Below are 8,037 nucleotides of genomic sequence, written 5' to 3' on the forward strand. Positions count from 1 at the left end.
GCAGGCTTTCTGTCTGTAGGGCTGGAAAGGGGTTTGGATGAAATTGAAGACCTCACCATTTCTGTCTGGCGCCTTCCGATTTGATGAGCTACCGTTCGGTGTGGGGGAGTCCAAGCTCTTTGCCTTGTCACGTGCCACGGACCAGTGTTTTAAAACAAGTCACTGGGCCCCGGTGAGCAAAGTCGTCCTTGGAGACAGAGCACAGTTGGGATTTCAGAAATCCGGTTTCTCCAGAGTGTCAGGCTGGCCCAGGGAAAGGGCCAGCCAGCTGGGGGGAAATCTAAAAGGGGGAGCTAATCATCAGGAAAATGAACAAAAGGCTTCTTGGATTGTGTCATAGCAACAGATGCTTAAAACAGCGAAAATCACACATGCTGTTCTTCCTTCTGGGTCAGACTCGTCCTCAGACGGGGACATTAGCAGCGAAGGAATTTCCTCCTTTACTCTGAATAAAGCTGGGATGCAGGTCCAGGAGGTCTTGAAAGAAAAAAAAGAAGACAGAGGCGTCCCTTCCCTTCCCTTCCCTCGTTAACCTGTAATTTCATGGCAGGTGCAGCATTGGGGACAAATATTTGACAGAAAGCAGAAGGCAGCCCTCTTCTCTGCAAAGATGTGATGGGAGAGACCCCAAGGTCTACGCAGCTAGGATCCAGCAAGTTCCAGGCTAGAATGTCTCTCTCTATTGACACATTCTGGAGAAGTAACTAAGCCTTCCTGGACACGAGTTTTCCCAAATGCAAAATCACAAGAAAAGATCTCAACCTACTTTATAGAATTTTTGCAAGGAAAACAGAACTGTGAGTAATATTTGAGAAGGACTTTACTTGTAGCTAATTGTTACATAAATGCCTGAGGCTGCCAGGTCCCGGGGTTCCTGGGGTTGGCGGGGGGCCTGCCTGGTGTAAAGTTACAGCCTCTGGACCAATTCACCTGTTTGGAATCTCTTGTCCGGCATTAGTAAATATCTCATTTGGGAGCCTTCGTGACATAAAAATATATGGAAAGTAGAATGTGCGTCACGATTCCCAGAAATAGAACTTTCCGCAGTACGGGGCTGAGTAGGGAAACAGGTACTTAGGTGGGTTTTCATGGCCCATCATAAAGTCTCTTTATTTTATTACAGACACATTTTCCTCTTTCCTTCAATTGTGGATCAGAATGTTTTACAGCCAAAAGGAGTTCTAGGGATATTGTAGGTGCTTCTCGTTTTACAAACAGCAGGGCCCCGAGCTAAGCGGTACCGAGCTTTCTGACTCGGAGCACTGTTCAAAGGAGTCACTTAGCTCAACCCATCTACGACGCAGCGCATCAGCCCGGTCCCTGTACCCACCACAGGGCAAACAAAAGAGCATTCTTCTTTGGACGTGGCCGCCGTGTGTCTTTGCAGAAGGCACCCCTACCGGCGGAAGGCCAGAGGGCCGCGCTCGGGGTGGGACCCTCGGTCTGCAGGTGGGAAAAATCGGCCAACTGTTGTCTGTGATTTCGAAAGTTATCGTAGTATGACTTTCACCACAATCTCATGAGACAGGCGCCCACGGAGAACACGGATGAGGAATGTAAGCAGCTTCTCCCAAGGGTGGCCGACTCCCAGGATTCTCCCAAGCCCAGGTTCAAGGGCCTTCTTGCTGCTCCCCCTAAGGCATTATCAGAGAAACTGTCCGGGCCTAGGACTTGGCCTCAGGGGAAAGTCGGGGATGGACTCCTGGAACCCGAGGGTAGGCTAGAAGGAACCGGCAAGGAAGGAGCCAGTTCAGAGACCGGGGCCCAAAGGAGGCAGAGCGAAGTGGAGGCCAAGGCTGGGAGCCTGGGCCCTGGAGCGGAACATTCTCGATGACCTCTGTCCTGAGCAAACCCGGCCCGGTTACTTGTGGACCTTGGCTCTGGGACCCAGCGGCCCACCTGACTCAGCCACCTTGCAAGCTCCTTTTAGCACGCAGCAGCTGGTCCCCAAGCCGGGGCACGGACCCCCTGGACCTCTGAGAGACTCAGGCCGGCCCGGCTTTGCAGCTGTCCCCCTCACTTCCCAGCCACATCCGCTCGGGCAGGCCCCGAAGCCTCTGCGTGTCTCATTTTCCTCACCCGTGAGATAGGAAATTCTAGGCGATAACTGTACCCGTCCCATCGGGCCGTTTGAAGATGAAATGAGTCCGTCTGCACGGAAGCGCGGGGCACGGGCTGGCACAGGGCAGGTGCCCAGGCTGCATGGTTATCACCGGCTCCCGCACAGCCCTCCCCCCCGCCCCAGGCAGTGCCCCCCTGAAGGGACCTCACCAGGACCTCCTCCAGGCTGAGGACACGCTGTCTTCTGAGTCAGGCCATTCCATTTTTGGCCTGCTCTGACTAAGAACATTCTTCCTTGTGTGCGGCCAAGTCCACCTCCCTGCAACTCCCACTCACTGGTCCCGGCTCTGCCAGAAGGCAAATGTCAAAAAAATATTCTTGAAAGAGAGGACACAGAATGTAAATAGTAATGAAAGAATCGGGTTTCGGAATTTCAGCCCTCGCCCCTCCCCACCCAGCCATTCCCACAGCTGAGCGCAGACTGGGGGGAGTCGGACCTTTTAGTTAAATTTGAAACCGGCAACATTCTGTGCTTCCTTTAGAAATGTGTGAAAACAACCTCTTTCTCCATTTTTTTTTTCAGACGCAGAATGCTCTGTCAGACCGCCGTGAGACCGAATGTGCAAAGATGACAGTCACAAGGGTTGCTACGGAGACGTGACCTGACCTCACTCAATACGTGCTGTCCGCCCCGTAATCACTGTGTGTCTGGGGGGGGGGTGAGCCCCAGGAGCGGGTGACGCCTGGGACGTCATCTTTGCAGGACCTTTCCGGCGTCTGGTGTAAAGGTGTAAAATCACGACCCCGAGTCCCTTTCCCGCCCTTGTGGCCTGTCCCAGGATGGCAGATAAAGGCAGATCAGTTTTTCTACGCAGACTTCACAGCTTAGCTCTCTAGGGAGTCCCGTTAAAAATGATTTGGGGGGCGCCTGGGTGGCTCAGTCGGTTAAGCCTCCGGCTTCAGCTCAGGTCAGATCTCACGTGCGTGGGTTCGAGCCCCGCGTCAGGCTCTGTGCTGACAGCCAGCTCAGAGCCTGGAGCCTGCTTCGGATTCTGTGTCTCCTTCTCTCTCTCAGCCCCTCCCCCTCTCATGCCCTGTCTTTCTCTGTATCAAAAATAAATAAAACATTAAAAAAATTTTAAAAAATGATTTGGTAGAGTTTCTCAGTAAGATGCAAAGTTCTGGAGGCCTGTGGCACAAGCTGGTGGGTATACCAAACATGTACTGAGCCACAGACTGAAAAACGACCCAGGTGGTCCGTCCACGGCTGTGTGCCTTCCACCACAATAACAAGTAAATGCAGGGTGACATGTACACAAGAAGTCACACGACACAGCGGCTCCAAAATGGTACAAGAGGAAGCAGAAGTTCGTCACCCGTGCGCTTTTCTGTAACATTAGACCTCAGTGAAAAGCGTACATAAGGGGGCGCCTGGGTGGCTCAGTGGGTTGAGCGTCCGACTTCAGCTCAGGTCATGATCTTGCAGTTTGTGGGTTTGAGCCCCATGTCGGGCTCTGTGCTGACAGCTCAGAGCCTGGAGCCTGCTTCCGATTCTGTGTCTCCCTCTCTCTCTGACCCTCCCCTGCTCATGCTGTCTCTCTCTCTCTCCCTCTCTCTCTCTCAAAAATAAACAAATATTTAAAAAATTTAGAAATGTGTCCATACAAAAACTAACAACAGAGGAGGAGGACTAGAAGGGGCTATCGTGGGAACAAGTTCATCCACAGGCACCTGTGGGGGCGGGGGGTGGGGGGCACTGGCTTGTGTCTGTGTGTGTCTGTCATCTTTCCTAAAAAAAAAAAAAAAAAAAAAAACCAAACAGGGGTGCCTGGGTGGCTCAGTCAGATAAGTGGCCAACTTCAGCTCCGGTCATGATCTCACAGTTCATGGGTTCAAGCCCTGCATTGGGCTCTGTGCTGACAGCTCAGAGCCTGGAGCCTGCTTCCAATTCTGTGTCTCCCTCTCTCTCTGCCCCTCCTCCATTCATGCTGTCTCTCTCTCAAAAATAAACATTAAAAAATATTTAAAAACCATATATATGTATAAAACTGCATGAAACATTTAAAATGCTAAAAAAAAATGACTCAAGCGTTTCAAGCATAAATCAGCAAAAATTCAGGACAGCTGCTGGGACCCCCGCGGGGACTTGGGTCCACGGATCTCGGCGGTAGAACCTCACATCATGTTTCTAACCCAAGTTGATCTGGCCAGGTGCCAGTGGTCGTCCTACGGCATCGCTAGTACAGCTAGTTCGGCTAGTTGCACTACTAGTTCCACTACTAGTTCCACTAGTTCCACTACTAGTTCCACTACTAGTTCCACTACTAGTTCTGCTAGTTCCACTACTAGTTCCACTACTAGTTCCACTACTAGTTCTGCTAGTTCCACTACTAGTTCCACTACTAGTTCTGCTAGTTCTACTACTAGTTCCACTACTAGTTCTACTAGTTCCACTACTAGTTCTACCGGTAGTACAGGCAGGCCACCAGTACAGCACCTTCTGCCTCGGAGGGCTCAGCCAAGAATCCAGCACGAAGGACGAGGTCCCTGGCAGCCGCCCCCCACCCCCGCCGTGCTCTCTGGCTGAACCACCCTGCAGTCTCTCAGGCTTTGTGGACCCGGCTCTTGAGAGCTCTCTAGACCAGACCCCAGAGACCCTCCATGCCCCTCCCATCCCAGAGGCCAACAGGTGCCCACGCACACAGCAACCTTTTGTCATGCCTGTCACTGGGCCGAGCCCCCTCCCTCGCCATGGGACAATCCCTCTCTGTCCTCCAGTCTAAAACAACAAAAACGCTTCTTAGCACCACCCCTCCTATGTGAGGCTCAGACCTCCCCAAATCAATGAGGGGTTTGGGAAGGGAACAGCCTGCCCTTCTCTGGTGCCCAAAGTAGGCAAACCAGCTTCCAGGACTGTGGGCCTGTGCCCCATCCTCGCCAGGTCACATTAGCTAAGAACCTCAGGCCTTAGGTCTCCAGGGACTGCCCGGAGTACACCCCCCGGGCAGGTCGGCTGCCAGCCGTGCCCCTCGAAGCCAGGCCGGGGCCCGGCAGGCAGGGGCCCATCTGCCTGGATCCTTTAGGGTCAGATAGAAACCCTGTGTTTGACTCAGACACGTTTTGCATTTCCCATGTTTTAACTAAGAACTGGTACGATGCTTCCCTCCAGGGCGGTGCTTGCTCCCTTGCAGTCAGGCACCCGAGCAAGAGGGGTCCCACAGGCCTCCTGACACGTCTCCCTCTGGAGACAGCAGCGTCTGGCTCACCTCCCCCTCCTTCCTCCCTGCACCTGGCGGAGGGGCCAAAGGTTTTGGCCTTGGAGCTCTGTGCTCTGCCCTCCAGGGTCACGGCCGCTAGTTTACCGAGGGCACAAACTCCTTCCTGAACCAACAAGGGGCCCTGACTCAGCGTCCAGAGGGCCGTCCTGGGCCCCCGACCCTCCCTCCACCAGGAGCCCGGGTTCCACCACCTCGATGCCCGCGCTGCCCCCGGGGTCCCCTCCTCCCTCACCCAGCCCCAGGGGGGACACAGGGCGGGCGGCCCCACCAAGCCACGCTTTAACCCTCCTGGCACTTTCTCGCTGGCAAAACCTGCAGCTCCTGCGACGGGAGCCTTTAACGCGGGCCCCCGGCGCCTCTCTCCACCTGCCGTCAGAAAACACGAACACAGGAAAGTTGAACCCACAGGGCAGACTCCCTTCGAGGGTGCCGCACACGCCTGACTGTGGGACTGCAGAACCAAGGGGCATGGCAGGGTCCTAGGTCAGCTCCAAACGCTCTCTGGGGGTCTTCCCTTTTTGCTGGGGGCTCCCAGCACCTTGGACGCTCCCTGGCATTGTTTTCCCAGCCCGGACTCCGTCCAGGGTACTGAGTACGTGCTATGTGCTGGGCAGACGACGGTCACACCGGTGATGCTGAGGTGGAGAGGGGACGGGGGTCACCGAACCCCCCCCCCCCCGGTGCCAGCAGTGCCCTGCGTGCATATTTGGATTCATTTAATCCTCAACACAGACCCGTCTGGTCCTCAGAAAACTGTGAAATGGGCGCCTTCGTCATCGGGTTTCCCGGATGCACAGAACTGCCAAGGTCATGAGCTGCCAGCACGGTCCCTGGAGGGCACATCCAGCAGAGAGAAGGGTGGCGAAGCAGAGTGTGACTAAGACGTGACCCGATGGGGTTACAGAGGAAGCGCTGTGAGAAGGGCCCCCAGCCCAGCGCAGGAGGGGCAGTGGGCAGGTGACCGACCGCGGGACAGGAGGCCTGGGCGAGCCAGGCGTGCGCCGGAGAGTGGTCATCCGCCGTCCTCCACTCGGGGCCGGACGCAGAAGCTACAAGGGACGATATTGGGACAGTGGATGAAATCTGAATACGGACTGTGGACTAGATCATAGCTTTCTGCACCCGTGAAGTTCCCTGACTTTGATCATCGAGCTGTGGTTGTGTACAAGAATGTCGTCGTCATGAGGAAACACACCGAAGTGTACGGGGCACGATGCCTCCCACCTGCTCTCAGAGGGTTCAGCGACAACATGCGTGTGCGTGTGCGTGCGTGCGCGTGCGTGTGCGTGTGTGCGTGTGCGTGCGCGTGCGTGCGCGCGCGTGCGTGGAGAGAGCTGGAAAGAGAGACAGACAAACAGCAAACAGGCCAAGTGTGAGCGTGTGAGTCTGGGTCAAGGGTATAGGGGACGTCCTGGTACGCAAATTTGCAATTATTGTAAAGCACAAAGTTACCAAAAATATATGAACTTAAACAGCAGTAGAGCAAATTATAAAAACCAAACAATCCCCATCAAATACATTAGAGGGATTGCCTGGGGGAAGGAGAGGGTGCGGGCAGAGAAAGGATGAAAATAGAGGGATGGAGGGAGAGGGAGGGAAGGACCGAGGAAAGAAGAGAGGAGGTGATGAGGGAAAGAAGGAGGGAAGGAAGGAGGGAGGAAGAGAGGGAGGGAGGGAGGAAAAAAAAAGAAGGAGGGAGGGAAGGAGGATCAGAGAGAAGGAGAACGCCCAGGTCCTCAGGGCTCATTCCTTCTCCGGACTTCATCTTTTCATTTCCCGAGCATGGCTCCCGAATTTTCCTGGGTCAAGCATGCCAATCGTACCCACAGAATTGCTTGGCACAGGACACCCCTTGGGTGACCTCACTGTTCACTACAACTCCCAACCCCAACCGCCTCTCCCCCTCCTTCCCGGTGACCCTGCTTTCCGGGGTGGGGGCAGCACGACTCCCCCAGGCTCCGGCTCCCTCTCTCCTTCCCTTCCTCCAAGTCACAGCCGGGTCTTCCTCTGTCTTTCTCGGACCTGCCCCTCTCCATCTCCCTTTCTGTCCCAGCGCTCAGAACCTCAGCGAGGATGGCTCTGGTGGCCCTCCTGCCCGGGCTCATCCCACCCCCCTCGTCTGTGCACCTGCGGTTCTGTGACACCTGCGGCCAGACCCACACGCCTGTGACATCGCCGCCCCACCCCCACCCCGGGGTGTGATCCAGAATACAATCCACTCCTCCCCCCGTCTCTGATTTTTTCACAAGCATTTGTTTTAACTCCCAGCTTTATCAGAAGCCCTTGGGAGCAGGTGGATATCGACTGTCCCCTCTGCGGTGACCTGTGTGTGGCTGGATATAACAGACACTCAATCCATTAAAGGGTTTTTCCGTGTTTCTGAGTAATTCACTTATTTCAAAGACATTCTCATACTCACCTTCCGTATTTGGGATAAGAGCAGAAGACGATAAAGGACATGATCAGGACCCTAGGGCTGTTTGGGGGTCCCTCCTCCGGTGCCCCAACATCAGAGGTAACAGCCCTCGGGATCGCTCTTAAGGCTCTGCCAAAAGCCTGCTCCCGGGGAACTAACTGAGCAGCTCTGTATTTTCATGTCCCTGCAGGAAAGGATTGAAAACCTTATGACATGGCTTTTAGAATACACATTTCTTTCTGTGAATGTCCCGAAGCATCACCCAGCTTACAACACACTCCC

The 8,037-nt window shown here is 54.6% G+C and overlaps 2 long non-coding RNA genes across 2 annotated transcripts in view; one reads left to right on the forward strand and one right to left on the reverse strand.

Moving 5' to 3' along the window:
- The first annotated feature begins 23 nt into the window (after positions 1 to 23).
- Positions 24 to 3,035, forward strand: LOC115299734. The gene is made up of 3 exons (XR_003912309.1): positions 24 to 172; positions 551 to 797; positions 2,645 to 3,035. It is a non-coding gene; the product is annotated as an uncharacterized LOC115299734 (long non-coding RNA).
- Positions 3,036 to 6,107: 3,072 nt separating this feature from the next.
- Positions 6,108 to 8,037, reverse strand: part of LOC115299735 — a 5,054-nt gene continuing 3,124 nt past the window's right edge. The window contains exons 4-5 of the long non-coding RNA XR_003912310.1: positions 7,759 to 7,939; positions 6,108 to 6,388 (exon numbers count right to left, since the gene is read on the reverse strand). This is a non-coding gene — a long non-coding RNA (uncharacterized LOC115299735). The remainder of the gene's footprint in view (positions 6,389 to 7,758; positions 7,940 to 8,037) is intronic.

The sequence above is a fragment of the Suricata suricatta genome, chromosome 8, assembly GCF_006229205.1.
Source record: "Suricata suricatta isolate VVHF042 chromosome 8, meerkat_22Aug2017_6uvM2_HiC, whole genome shotgun sequence".
NCBI classification, from domain to species: domain Eukaryota; kingdom Metazoa; phylum Chordata; class Mammalia; order Carnivora; family Herpestidae; genus Suricata; species Suricata suricatta.